Source organism: Taudactylus pleione, unplaced genomic scaffold, assembly GCF_031769625.1.
Source record: "Taudactylus pleione unplaced genomic scaffold, aTauple2 ptg000198l, whole genome shotgun sequence".
NCBI classification, from domain to species: Eukaryota; Metazoa; Chordata; class Amphibia; order Anura; family Myobatrachidae; genus Taudactylus; species Taudactylus pleione.
Genome location: NW_028284600.1, coordinates 10361791 through 10377344, shown reverse-complemented (window position 1 = coordinate 10377344; position 15554 = coordinate 10361791). Strand labels below are relative to the sequence as shown.

The window sequence follows — 15554 nt, the reverse complement described above, 5'->3', positions numbered from 1 at the left end:
ATAAAAAAAATACCTTTCTTTTGATTAACAGCCTTTTGGAGATTACAGCCCTATCAATATGACGTATTTCAGTATTGATGATTTATTTGAATTCTAACAGAAATGCTAGTCACATGCTTCACTTACTATTGTGTGCTCGGTTACAAACAATTAGATGTAATCGCTACACGTGGCAGGAAATGGCCGTACATCCGGTCGCACACACTACGCTGCGACTGTTTGCACATGGTGTACACTAAAACCTTTGTGGCGTTATTGCGTGATCGGTTGCGCATGCAATGCGCGGCCATTCTACAACAATGTGGGCAATCACAAATCTCTCTCCACTATCCCAGATTGTAATCAGCCCTCTCTGAATTCGCAAACTGCGAGTCTCCGTCTCTGAACAAAAATAGGAACGCAGGAAAAAAGTCTGTGGGCGCCTTTGCAGTCTTTTGTTCCAAGACGAGGGGAGCAGTTCAAAAATACAGTGATGGGTGATATCCAACTCGGCGAGCCCCCAAATTATTGATACCGTTTGAACAGTATTGATATTAGAGAGATTTGATTGCACAGACCAGATTGCCCATACCTCCCATTTCAATATAAAATAACTTTGTCACACAGAAACGGTTTGCGGTTCCAACACACACAAAGGTACTATATTGTAAAAAGGGTATAATCAGCCTTCATCTATACAATGCAGCTATATACAGGATAAAGACAAAGATACAATTACCAATATTTCGCCATGCGGTCTGGATCCTAGACTAACAGCTGTCCATCAGGATTGCTGCGTGTTACTTTAGGGTCAAGTAGAGAAAAAGGAAGGAAAGGAAAAAGGGGTTGGGATCCAGACTGCATATGAATTTATAGGTGTACAATTTCCTTTGAACATAAGCTGAATACTCAGAGGGGTTCCCTATTGGCCCTTTATTACTGAGTCACAATGGTTGTTGCTATTCATTTGTTAGTAGATGGTTGACATCACTGGAGGTTGAACTGTGTTAGAAAATCCCTTTGTACTACCCTTGGCATGCAAATCTACAGGGGAGGTGTACAGTGATTTTTACAGTATAGAGTATAATTCTTGGCAGGTCTTCATAACTCGATAGTGATCCCTTCCATATTCATTCTGTTGGTTTCATATTCCTGTTGAGACAGAGGGAAATCGGTAGATACTACTCATAACCCATTTATCTTATTCCTAAGCCCAGATATCATATAACTGCTATTTAACATGTAACATTCACTGTATACCTTTAAAACACATAAACTTCAATGTTTGGAACATTTATTGTGTAAGTGGGTGAATATTTGTATGAGAGGAAAGAGGTGTTTATGTACTAAATAGCATTGTGCGTATCTCAGTCAGTTTAGGGTTAAATGGGATATAAGTTTATTGTAAGGAAAGGCTGCTGTCCGTTGGGGTAAGGTTTCCGACAATAATACTTAAAAGCTGGCTATGCGATTGCAACGCAAAACAGTATTTAAACAGTATTGCTGTACTAACTTTGTTATGTGTTTATGTAATGTAAAATGGCGCTTAATCATTGTGAGCACAGAAGCATGGTTCGCCATTGCGGGGGCATGGGATGCGTGTGCATGTATAGCGAGCATGTGTAATTGCGCGTGCACAAGTGCGTGCGCGAATGCGGCGGGAGCGTGTGTTCGCATAAAATGGCCGTGGACGATCAAATCGTCCAATGGATGTCGTGTTGCGATTCATGTGCAATTAAGCGATCGCAACCAATTTATATGGTTTCGACACACCACTCTATCTGATGCTTGGCATTGGACTTGGTGATGAGAGGTTTGCATGCTGCTGCTCTGCCAGGGAAACCCATTCCATTAAGCTCCATTAAGCTCTCGCCGCACAGATTTTGTGCTTACATTAATGCCAGTGGAAGTTTGGAACCCTTCAGCTATGGAATCAGTGACTTTTACGCACCATGCACCTTAGCAGTCATTGACCCCGCTCTGTGATTTTCTGTGGTCTTCTGCTTCATGGCTGAGTTGATGTTGTTCGTAAACGCTTCCACTTTCTAATAATATCACTTACAGTTGATCGTGAAATATCAAGAAGAGATGAAATTTCACGAACCGTCTTATTGCACAGGTGGCATCCTATCACAGTACCACTCTTTAAGTCACTGAGCTCTTCAGAACGACCCATTTTGTATCACAAATGTTTGCAAATGGAGACTGCATGGCTAGGTGCTTTATTTTATTCACCTGTGGTAACAGGTCTGATTGAAACACCTCAATTCAATAATTAACAGGTGTGGCCAAATGCTTTTGTCCATATAGTGTATATTATTCATAACAATTGCTAAGATATGCATTTAAATAGAGATGCTCTTCATTTTTGTTTAAATGCTGAGTAGAAAATTAATTTATTAGAATGTCTTAGATAAGCATATTATTAAGTGGAAATATGTATTTCGGGAGAGAGAAAGATTAGGAGTAAGAATGCAGCCTCACCTTCTCCCTCTTGAGAGCTGTGAGATTTTTCCTCCAAGACACCTCCAGGCTGAGAATACCAACAAATAAAACTAAAATTACTTCAGAGCATCTAACACTATGGCTATTATATCAGTTTGTATCTGAGTGTACTTTATTTTCCACCAACTACTGTAATAATAAATACAAATAAACAATGGAACTCAATCCAAATCAGAACTGAAACAAATTGCTTAGTAAAAATATCTAATTTCAAAATGTATTATCCAGAATGTTTAAAAAAACAATTAAGAATCAAATTAAACAATTGATGTTTTTTTGTGATAATGTCAAACATATGAATACTATGCATATTCTTTTCTAATTACTGAGGGAAGCACAGCTACATTGTGTAATGAAAAGTAGGCTTCACGGGAACTCTGGGGATAGGCAGGAATGTATTTAAATGTAATTTAGTACTGTATATAATATATTAAGCATATTATGTATGTCATTTGTGAAAATTGTTTACGGGAAACCCTATCCTAAATATTCAGAATAACAGGCACCATAAATGCACGTACAAATCTTGAACGATAACGATATCGTTATCGTTCAGTTGTCCAAAAAAATTGCTGCGTGTGTACGCACCTTAACCTGGACAACAGATCCAAATATGGACGCAAAATGTTTACTTTAAAGTAGTTCCACACAGAATAGGTTTAAATTATACTAATTTGTTGCAAACAATCTGAGATTAAAGCTACACCCTAGCAGTACATTTAAAACAAACTGTTCGTAAAAAATAAATGATTTTCTTTTGAGAATTAGTGTGTCTTTGAGAGATCTTATTATATAATGTCATTAGAGCAATTTTATATTTTATTATATAAAGCATTGCAAAGAGAAGGTTGGTCTCTTTCAGGTGCGGATTGGGTCAAAAAACCAGCCTGGGAAATTTCTGGAAGCAGCCCTAATGGGATGGAGTCTATTGAGGGGCGGGGACTGTCGAGGGGCGGAGTCTGGTGACGGGGCAGGATGCTGTCCTCTCAGAATCAAGAGCTTTGCCAGAAAAGTAACTGCCATTGTTATATATATATATATATATATATATATATATAAAAAGCAGTAGTAAGGTGCGGCACTTGGTGTGCAATTACAGGCATAGACAAACGGATATGATCAACGTTTCAGTGTTAGTAACACTATCGTCAGAATGCTGACGATAGTGTTACTAACTCTTAAACATTGATCATATCCGTTTGTCTATTCCTGTAATTGCGCTGAGTGCCGCACCTTACACCGCCCAAGGTTACATTGAGATTTGGAGTGCCGGACCTTGAACATACATATATATACATTATATTATAGCTGCAATACCGTACTGTATATGTTAATACTATATAAAGTAAATATACATAATTACCATATACATAATGTATATATGAAAAGTAATATATATATATATCTCTCACGGCCTTTAACCGAACCCTCCCCCTCCCGCGGCTGTCCGTGCCCGGCTTACCTTCGATCGGTAAGCTGGGTGTTGGGCTCCCAAGGAAGGTCTAATGACAGGCGTCGAGATTTCAACACCTGTCATTTGTACCTTGCTGGGATTTGACAGAAAGCCGGCGGTCAGCACTGCATCCCATCGGCAATCGGGGATAGTCTCTATTTGGATCTTCTATAAGAACATGACCTCCACCTACTCTGCGCCTGGTGGAATGGTTGCTACCTAGAGTAACACAAACTACCAGGAACATTTGTATCAGTAACACATATAAAAAAATAGTAGTAACCGCCAGATAATGTAGAGTCACAGTGACTGCCAGATAATGCAGAGACCATCAATGACCAACATATAACAGATAATATGAATACACCCCTTACACACACAGAAACACAATAATTATACCCACGCACATACATTGATACACCATCCCCAGCATAGACAGTATTATCCCCCCAAGTAAAAAAACAAATTACACCCTTCCCCAATGAATAAGTATACTATCCCCCTAGGTCTGATGGGCAATGTCCCTGACGAAGCGCAAGAGTACACCTCGTCAGTGACATAGCGGGTACACACTGGCTGATGTGCCCGATATGTATATATCTTTTAGTGTGTACCTGGCAGTAGGTTTAGGGAGGTTAGGTTTAGGCACTAGGGGGAGGGTTAGGGACAGGCACTGGGGGGGTTAGAGTGCGAGGAGGGGGAGGTAAGGTTTAGGCACTAGGGAGAGGGTTAGAGACAGGCACTGGGGGGGTTAAAGTGCGAGGAGGGGGAGATTAAGTCTAGGCACTGGGGGGGGAGGGTACACGGAGGGGAGGTTAGGTTTAGGCACTGGAGAGGGGGTGTTAGGGGTAGGGAGAGGTGAAGGGTTAGGATACAAACTGACAGGTGTAGGTATCCTAACCCTGTCGGGATGCCGGCGTCAGGGTTTTGACTGAAAGTCTCCTGAACGCTGGCATCCCGTACCCAAACCAAAGGAAATGCTAGGTTAGGTAAGCAAGATATAGTAATGGGGAAAGTGAATGAAAACAGTACTCCGCACAGACCAGGCAATGTGAATAAGCCATGAAGTTTATATAAAAAAAAACCTTGTCTTCTCCAGAAGCAATGAAGAGATTTAGTTTAGTTAACTTGGTCAAACATTGCACAACTAAATAGGGCGACGCTTTGACTGAAATTTCATAACCATATGAGAGATAAAGGATAAGGAGAACACAGCCCCTGCGGGCACAGGTCTAATGGACACACACACACACACACAATGACAGGTAATGCTCCCCCCCCTCACTGAATAATTTACTTCCCATTACACCCATACTGTACATTCATTGCTATTACTATTATTAAATAGAAAATAGTTACTGTGCTGCTGCAGTGCTGTCTCCCTTCTCTATGTCCTCTCTGACAGAGAGGTCTCAGGGGTCATGCTGGGAGGAAGCAGGGACAGTGTACAAACTACTAGCCACTATTCAAGTGTAATCAACAGTATTTGAATACACTTGTAAATTTGCAAATGTTTTGCAGACTGTCCCTGCTTGTTCTCAGCGTGACGATCTGTCAGGCAGGGAGAGAGACTGTCACCTGAGTCACTCACTGAAGAGAGGAGGAGCAGAAGCTCAGCTGCTGTCCACCCCAGTGGCTTCAGTTCAGGCAGGGCCAGGCTGATCGTCTTTACAGTAGGTAATCAACCCGCTGCCTCTGGCGCCCCCCCCTCCATGTAGGGGACTGTATGAGGAGCTCAGCCACACTTTTCCCTACAGTAGGCTGCCGCTGCCTGTCTCAGTGTGACAGGTGCAGCGTCAGCCGGTAGAAGCAAGTAAGAAGTGTCTCAGCAGCTGCTGCAGGGAGAGCGCCTCTCCAGCCTGGCGCCTCCCTGCAGTGCAGGACTTACGCAGCGGGTTGCGCCAGCCCTGCCTAAAGGTAACAATGTGGCCGGCCCAGCGGGAAATGGCCCGGAGGCCCAATCCGCCCCTGGTCTCTTTAAATAGGAAGCTAAGTAATGTTTAAGCTATTGGGATGGGGGGGGGTGAAGGATGGAGTGAAGGATGTGTACAGAAAACGCACATTGCATGGCTGCCATTCACATACACAGTCAGATTACTACACAGATATAGGCTCACAGCTCTCCGCATGGCAGGAGAGAGCAGATGTTAAAAAGGAGGAAAAGGACATCACTGTGGAAACAGAACTCATAGGGACATTCCAAAAACTCTCTGCTCACTACATCATGTGTCTGAAATAGTTTTCACATAAAGCTGTGGAAAATCTTAAGAATTACAAATTATAAATAGTAATCAGAATAAACAATGGGAAAAATGTTAAATATGATGATTACTTTTTTAGCCAGCCACAGTGATTTAAAATAAATAAATAAATCAACTACTGATGGTATTGCTGCTGTAACGTCTAATTGTATTTAATGTGTTTTTTTTTCTTTACACTTACAGTTTGTAATACAAGATTGCATTCTAGTCAAAATTGGTACATAGACCCCCCCAGATTACATTAGAACCTAAACATCGCATACTGACCAGTATAAGTAAGGGCTTAATGACTGTGTTGGTGCTGCCATTCTTAGGGCTGTACGGAATCACATTTTGGCATAAATGGTTTGTGTTCACAGCCTCTGTCCTCACTGAGATATTTACTTCTCCTACATAAGGGTGCAGTTAAAAAAATATGTAAGGTTAAAGTAAATGGTATCTTTTTTAAAATAAATAAAACAGACTATAACATATAGGTGTCATATTTACTTTATTTATTGTTACATCTAATCAGATGAAAATAAGATCGGTCTAAAAACAAGTCTTAAATAACACCCTCTACCTTTGACACACTACACTAGCATTGGGTCAAATGAACCTGTACACATCATTTACAGTATTCATATAAACATAGATATGTATGTATGAATCTAAAAAAACACTCCCCTGAGAATAGAGTTGTATTGATATCAATGATGGATATCAGTGGGGCTATTCCAATGTTAACTACATACAGTATCTCAAGATGTTCTCCAAGTCAACAGCAGTGACAGAGCCAAATAAGTGTCTAAAAATAGGACTCCAGGATCACACCGTACCCAGCTTAGAGGCTTTCAGGCTCCAGGAGAAGGTTTTGCTCTCATAGGTACACAAGCAGCTGCTATACTGACAGTCTGCACATGGTGCCTGCTCTAACTCTTGGGTAGGCTGCAGGGTGATTTGTACCTGGGAAGACAAAAATGAAAATCAACAAACAAAAAAAAACCTGATTTTGCGTATTGTTCATTGCCAATTTCCGATACATTTGCTTGTTTATATTACAGTTATTTGTGGTAGGAAGTATATCATCTTAAAGGTGATGAGAAACATCAGTAGAAATATTAATTATATTACGTAATGTTAAGCTCATCCTATGTAAAACAATCTTTTAACATACTTAAGAGTTTAGGTGAACTGGTCACACAGTAACCCTGGAGATAATAGTACAATGTACGTAATAACAGAGAACGGATTTTGTTTATGTGATATTAAACTATCAGTCATCTCACTTACCTTTATGCATTGCTTCAGATAGCTAAAGACAGAGGCTTTGAGGGTGAATGTCTCTCCTCGCACCACAGAATATGGCAGAGTGAGATCTACAGAGTATGGCTGGAAAACTCGAAGGGATGAAGGAGGAGAGAGCCCCAAACCATCGGGGCCAATACACACGGCTCCTGCATACCAGTCTGATATTGTGTCTGGGGCCTTGTAGTGGAGCTCAGCGCTGCCAGAGTCACTGGGTAAAATAAAAAATGACATACAGAATATGAGAATCATAAAAATCAATTATCAATTAATACAGCTGACACTAGACAATGTGGAACAAGGACAAGGAGAGGTAAAGAAACTCTGCTTCTTGGGGCAATCTTTATGTGCTTTAAAATATAGCTTTTTAATCGATCAAGTCTAAAAGCATCAATACTCACATAGAACACAAAACAAACAATTAGTACTAATGTGGGAGCAGGCATGCTATAACCAATCAGAATACTCCCATGGATATCTTTGTACACTTGTAACTTGTCATTTGCAATGAGTCCTGTAGCTTTTTTTATATTTTCTTTACAGGTGCACTGCAGATGCCAATGGACCTTGTCTGCCAGGGCATTCTGCCACCTGTGGCCAAGTGCTCACGAATTTCTGCCATACGTATCTCATACAGTTCAGTGACTTTGACATTTAGATGCCACCTTTCCACTACCTATACTATTAACATTGAGATCTGTTGAGTTTTGTTTACACCAGCAGATAATGGCACTAGCAGTTCAGATACATACTGACTGCCAGACAGAGAGAGACTGCAGGCTATGCTAGAGGGAGACACTGTCTCCATTCAAGCTGCTACATTGTTTCTAAAGCTGGCCACACACTAGACCAACTTACATCCAACCAACCAACTTGTTGATTGGTTGGAATGAAAATCTGGTAAGGTATGGGAGTAAATGATGATCAGCAATTTGCTCCTAAATGCCAGAAAACAGATGAAAATGGTCGTCAGACAAGTTTGTTAAATGTTTGATCAAAACAATTTGTTCAAACAACAGTTTTTAGTCCATTTTCCAGCGTTTGGGAGCAAATTGCTGATTGTCATTTGCTTTCATCCCTTACCAGATTTTCATTGCAACCAATCAACTTGTTGGCTGGTTGCATGTAAATTGGTATAGTGTGTGGCCAGCTTAAGGATCATTATCTTACAACTTTAAATTGCACAAAACGTTTAAATGAAATACAGGTTGAGTCTCCCATATCTAAATATTCTGAATTACGGAATATTCCGAAATACGGAATATTTTTAGTATGACTGAGTTAGTGAAACCTTTGCTTTTTGATGGTTCAATGTATACAAACTTTGTTTAATGCACACAATTATAAAAAATATTGAATAAAATTACCTTCAGACTGTGTGTATAAGGTGTATATGAAACATAAATGAATTTCATGTGAGTACACAAACTTTGTTTGAGCCACAAAATGATAAAAAATATGGTATAAAATGACCTGCAGGCTGTGTATATAAGGTGAATATAATACACAAATGCATTCTGTGTTTATATTTGGGTCCCTTTTCCAAGATATGTCATTATGGTTTGCAATTATTCCAAAATACGGAATATTCCGATATCCAAAATACCCCTGGCCCCAAGCATTTTGGATATTTTTGAGACTCAACCTGTACTTGATGACCGGAACTAGAGACTTGCTGCATAGTTGGTTCTTCAAAACTCCATTTTTCAGTTAACACGGAGTACATTTTCCAGGTACTTTTCTTTTTCCATTGCGCCACTAACCTTATTTTTATTTTTGCAGCAATATATTGGTTATCATAAATCAATTTTTTGTCTAGGTACCAGGCCAACTACATTTGAACAGTGGGCCTGATTCAGTATGGATTGCTGATGCGATTGCAATAGCGATCACGTATGCAGTCTTACTGCGATCATATGCTTATCCATTGCGATTGCAATGCAATTTCAGCACAACATAAGGACGCCCACTTTACTTTACACTTGCACAAGGTCAGACCTTACTCAGAAATTGCTAACATGATTGCACGCTATGGGAGCTGAAGCTGCGTATGCCCTCGCAGTGGATCATTTATGCACGACCCTGGAATGGCGTCCAAATGCCTGAGTTTTGCTGGCCACTCCCCATCACCTCACACAAATGGCACTTCCTGTCAATCACTCAGTGATGGGTCTACGTAGTAACTGTGATCACAGTCCCAATCGCAGTGACCGGTTCGTGCAATGCGATGCATGTGTGTGCGCAGAATGCATCAGTCGTCCGACCGCATGCGTATTAGCAACTGAGGGCCTGATTCAGACCTGCTCGCGAGCGCTGAGCGCTCGCAAGTGGGTCGATGTTGGCCCAGTGTGCATGCGCACGACAGAGCCGGCTCCGTCGTGCGCATGCGCGAGACCCGGATAGCGACGGGCAAGCCGTCACTCCGGGTCTCTTACCAAAGGGGGCGTACTGTCGATGGTGAGTGACAGCACGCCCCCTTTGGTAGGCGTGCCGGGGGCGTGGCTGCCCAGACGGAGGCGTTTCCATTGGAACGCCTACCGTCTGGGACCGGCCCCACTGACATCACAAGTGATGTCAGTGGGAGTGCCTTTGGCTCTGATAGAGCCGAAAGCACTCCAGGGCTTGCGGCAACAATACCCTACCACAAGGGTCTCGTCACAAGCCCGATGGTCACGATGGTCTGTCAGAGTGTCTGGCTCTGAATCAGGGCCTGAGGGCTTCATTCAGAGGCGGCCGTACGGTCTACGACCGCACGGCCGCCTCGATGTTTGTCTAGTGCGCATGCGCACGAGGGAGCCGGCTCCTTCATGCGCATGCGTGAGACCCGCTATGACCGACAGCGCCGGTCGTAGCGGGTCTCTTTCCAAAGGGGGCGAGCTGTCGATGTTGATTGACAGCTCGCCCCGTTTGGAAGGCGGGCCAGGGGGGTGGCAGCCCAAATGGAGGTTTTCCCATTGGAACGCCTGCCGTTTGGGGGAGGCCCCACTGACATCACTAGTGATGTCAGTGGAGAGCTTCCGGCTCTGACAGAGCCAGAAGCTCTCCGGGGCTTACGACAAGTGAGACCCTACCCTAGGGTCTCGTCATAAGCCCGATGGTCACGATGGTCTATGACCATTGCGACCATCACCCTAGCGGTCGTTAGAGCTGTGGGTGTAAACGCTGTGGGTGTAAAAGCTGTGAGGCGGATGGTCAGGATGCAAGCGGCCGCCCAGTTTCTGAGCGACCGCTTGCATCCTCCGACCACCTCTGAATGAGGGCCTGAGTCCCTTGCTAAATAAGGCCCAGTGTTCATATTACTCTATATCCACAAGTTATATGTCATTGTTTTATTACTATGTGACAATTTTTTGTATTCCTGTATTTTATTCATTATGCTATTTTTTTATCAAGGTTATAATAAACAATAAGTTTTTTAAAAAACAGATGGTTTGGAGAAGTGTGCTAGTAGCTGTCTTTTTTCACCAGGGCAGTTAATACTTTTTCTAGATCCATTTATGTAAAGGTTTGCACAACTTTTTCAATTAACAGCAACTGTGAATTACTGCAACAATGGCCTAGCACCAGTGATAACTCTCTTTATTTCACCAGTCCTGAGTGAGGTTATGGCCCCACAGAATGGCCATGGGAATTGAGATGCTGAAGCCATATTCCTTGCTTATGGGATCGCAGGTGCATGCCCCAGAAATGGTCTTGACACACCTGCATTCTTTACCTCTACTTCCTGTTACCTCCCCTAAATGCTCCTTGACTGTCAATCACAAGAGAATAAATAATCGCTGCGAGCAACTATGGTAATGGTTCTTGATGTATGCACATTGCGACTTTTGCTGGATGCACACTGGTTGAAATATTGGCTGATGACTTGCCCGGCAGATATATCGTGTGTGCGTCAAGGCAGTGTGTACAGACGATATGTCTGTGAACGATATTTGTTTGTCATGTAGTTTTCAGGCTTACTCACCCTATAATGATAAATTGCCAAATCCAGGTCTCAGGAGAATATGTTCGCACTTTTTCCACTTGTGTTGGGACTGGTGGCACTGGTTGCATTGCATTTGCTTGTCCACTGTCTAAGACTGATCTTTTTAGGAAACCACCTTAACATAATTATGTATGGGTTTAATTCTTGTAAGATTTTTTGGTTTTCAAAATAAATCATTGAGTGAAATTCAACTACAAAGTTATTTAATCCATATGAAATAATAAATAAAAAATAATATATAATTTAAAGAACAACTTTGCTAGGGTTACCATACAGTATGTCTAGTACATTCTGTAGCTGTAATCTTACACCCAGGATCCAAGGTATAAAAGTCTAGGATGTTCAGGACTGTTGGCTTATCACTCAAGTTCCCATTTGAAGATGTCATTATAGCAACCAATAGGAAGCAGTCTACTTGTGATTGGATGATAATACTGTTTTGATAATGGCGACAGCAGACTTAACTCAGTTTACTTTCCATGGTTACTGTTACAGAAATCAGACCAACTGCCATTGTTAATGAGGCTTAGGGGTCAATCCAGTTAGGTGCGAATGGCGAGTAGTGAGTTTGTTTCTTGAAACTCGTACACTTCGCAGTGAAGCACGCTCCCGAGAACCAGTCCAATTAAAAGTGTCTATTTGTACTACTTGCAGCGGAGGGGTGCGAATTGACTACCATATGAGATTTGCGAGAAATGCATTAAAATTTGGGGAAACCATCCTGTACCCCCCAAAGTGGATAATTTCATTAGCAGGACCATATAGAAGGCTTTTTGTGGGCATTAGGAAGGTACTGTAGGTTTTTAAATGGTGTCAAATGGCTGATTTGTGATTTTTTTTTATATTCAAGAAAATGATAAAAACTAATTTTTTTCATTTAATCTCGAACGAATTAAACGAAAAATGCCAAAAAATTTGGAAAAAGGTTGATTTTGGGGTACTTTGAGGGCACCTTGAAAAATTAAAAAAAAAGTTAAAAACAATTATGTTTCAACTAAAAAAATATTTGGGGAGCCTAAACTAACAAAAAAGCTTATTTGGGGTAATTTGAGGAAATTTTTATTTTTTACCCCCCAAAAAGACATGTAATTAATGGACTAATTAAGCTAATTGGAAACTTCCAAATGCCTAATTAATCAATAGGGGGGGTGTCCAAGGGGTTCAGCATGGTGTCCCCACATTTTGGGCCTCATTCAGAGGCGGTCGGAGGATGCAAGCGGTCGCTCAGAAACTGGGCGGCCGCTTGCATCCTGACCGCCCACCTCTGTTTTGGTCGTTAGGCTGTGGGTTAACACCCACTGGTCTAACGACCGCTAGGGTGATGGTCGCGATGGTCATTGACCACCGCAGCCATCGGGGCTTACGACGAGACCCTAGGGTAGGGTCTCACTTGTCGTAAGCCCCGGAGAGCTTCTGGCTCTGTCAGAGCCGGAAGCTCTCCACTGACATCACTAGTTCCAAGGGAACGCCTCCGTTTGGGCTGCCACCCCCCCGGCCCGCCTTCCAAACGGGGCGAGCTGTCAATCAACATCGACAGCTCGCCCCCTTTGGAAAGAGACCCGCTAAGACCAGCGCTGTTGGTCGTAGCGGGTCTCATGCATGCGCACGAAGGAGCCGGCTCCCTCGTGCGCATGCGCACTAGACAAACATCGAGGCGGCCGTGCGGTCATAGACCGTACGGCTGCCTCTGAATGAAGGCCCTTAACCTTAAAATAAATATTTTCCTTTCCCTCTCACCCTCAGGGAGGTGAGAGTGGAAAGCTGCATGTTCAGTTTGACTGGTTCAGTGCGAGTTGCTAATTGGACTGCAAAATGAATTCGCTATGCAAATTCGAAGTGAAAATAGCAACTCACACCTCACCATTCACACCTAATTGGATTGATCCCTTAGTATAAGCTGTGTTTCATTGGTTACAGCCAGCAGGGCCATAACTAGGGTAGTGCGACCAGTGCCATGGTAAAGGGCACCACAGGGCAGGGGGCGCTGTTTGGGCCAGTAAATTTTCCTGTTTATTATCATTCTCACTTGCAGCTCCCTCTCCTTTTATCCCCAGAATCTCCCTTACCTCTTCCCTGGCCCTTCCCCATGAAGCCATGGTCCTTTTTCAGGTGCACTATCTTATGTCCCTATTTAAAAAATGGGGGGGGGGGCGCCAATGCTCTCTCTGGCACAGGGCACCAAAAAGCCTAGTTACGGCTCTGACAGCCAGTACTCAGAAAAACCTTAACTTGTCGTCAGTTACAACAAGTTAATTCAAGATGTATGGAATCTTTCATACTCTGAACAAATCTTTAGATGTTTATTTTATTTAATTTTGAAATTATTTCACTGATTGTTTTCCTGTTTCTGGATCAAGTTTAAAAAAAGGTGTTGATATTGATTACACTATGTCTACCAGGGTTGGTCTAACCCAAAGGTGTGCAGGAGAAATCAATGGTGGGCAACACTACCTGATGGTACCTCCCCCTCCTCCAGGCTCGGACTGGGCCACCGGGGATTTGGGTAATTGCCTGGTGGGCTCTCTTCATGTTAGGCAATGCCCCTTTCTAAGAGGTGTGGTGCTTAGCGGGCCGCATTTGGTGGGGGGGGTTCCTTCCCAGCCAGGGGCAGCTGAAGGTATGGGCTGACAGGGCTGTCTCCCGGGGCCCCCAGCCTCCATCTGAACTACTGTTGTTGCTGATAAAAAAAGATCTCCTGGCCTTGGTGGGCTGGGGGCGGGACCACCAGAAGGGGCAGAGTCACAGCCAGAGAAGACCTCCGGAAAGCAGCAGGATACCGCTAGAGGTGTTGGGGAGTGGGGGGGAGGTGGTTTCCGATTGATCTGTGAGGAGGGGGCTGTGTGGGGGGACAGTGTGATCTAAAAGGGGGGACTGCTGACTGCATACATAATCCCCAAAAAAATATATAGAAATAACATCTATATTCAATTGTATTTTTAAATAAGTCAATGCTAAATAAACAGAAAAAAAAAAAAGGCCGCAAAATATTACACATATACAGTCATTTCTCAAATGGAATAGTTTTTTCACAATGTCCAATGAATGGGGTATGTTTGTCATGTCCTACAGTAAATAAACCATAATCATTTTAGCATATGATCATGTGCTGCTTCTCCTTACTTTATATTACTGTTTGAGTACTGTTTTGGATGAAAGGGGGAATTTACCAAATAACAAAGGAGTGAGTTACAGAAAAAAAAAATTCTCCTAGTAGTATAATTTCACTTATTTTATACTCACAGTCATCTCAATAAAATTTCCAGCGACCTACTGCTGTTGTAACTATCAATTTCTAAAGCTCAGGAAAAGATAGTCATTTAATAGAGAATTTATTGAAGGCGTCCATGAAATACAAAGAACACCTTAAAAAAATAATAGTCCTGCACAGTGGACAAACACGTACATATAAAGAAGCAGAAAGGCACAAAGAAGGGAGATTTATCAAACATTCTAAAAAGTACAAGGGTTAGGGTTGCACATAGCAACAAATCAGATCCTAGCTATCATTTATCCCAGTACATTGTATAATACTACTGTATATAAAGGCTAGAGTCTGATTGGCTGCTATAGGAAACTTCGCTATTTGTCCTTTTTAGAAGGTTTGATACATCTCCACCTAAATGAGCTAAATAAAACAGTAAATGAAAATTTTTTAGCCAAAATTAAAATATTGTAAGAGTTAAATCTAATATAAGGAAAGGGAAAAATGAACATTGTCAGTTCCAAAAAATAGGTGCTTTTCCAATGTAAAATCTTTCAAATCTGTGAAAATACAGATAGCATGTAACTATGTTACGCATACAAAGCCAGAATTGAGTAAACTCAGAATACTTCCTCAGTGGAAAGCACAATGTTCTGTATATCAGTTTAACAAAAGAAAATCCTACAAAAATCTTACCTGATACCATAGACAAAGGTCCACGTAGAGCAAGTAGTCTATCCGAACAAGTCACAGGCTTTCTAATGTCTGCACTTGTTAATATTATTAACAGCATGCCCTGTAAGTAAATACATAAGTATTCAAAAAACAATCCTTAACGAAATGCGCATCTGTGTTTCTGTGGCCACCTGTCTAGTTATACAA

At 42.1% G+C, this 15554-nt stretch overlaps 1 pseudogene; it reads right to left on the bottom strand.

The window, feature by feature from the left end:
* Positions 1-15554, bottom strand: part of LOC148518856 (alpha-2-macroglobulin-like protein 1) — a 110684-nt pseudogene that overhangs the window by 44188 nt on the left and 50942 nt on the right.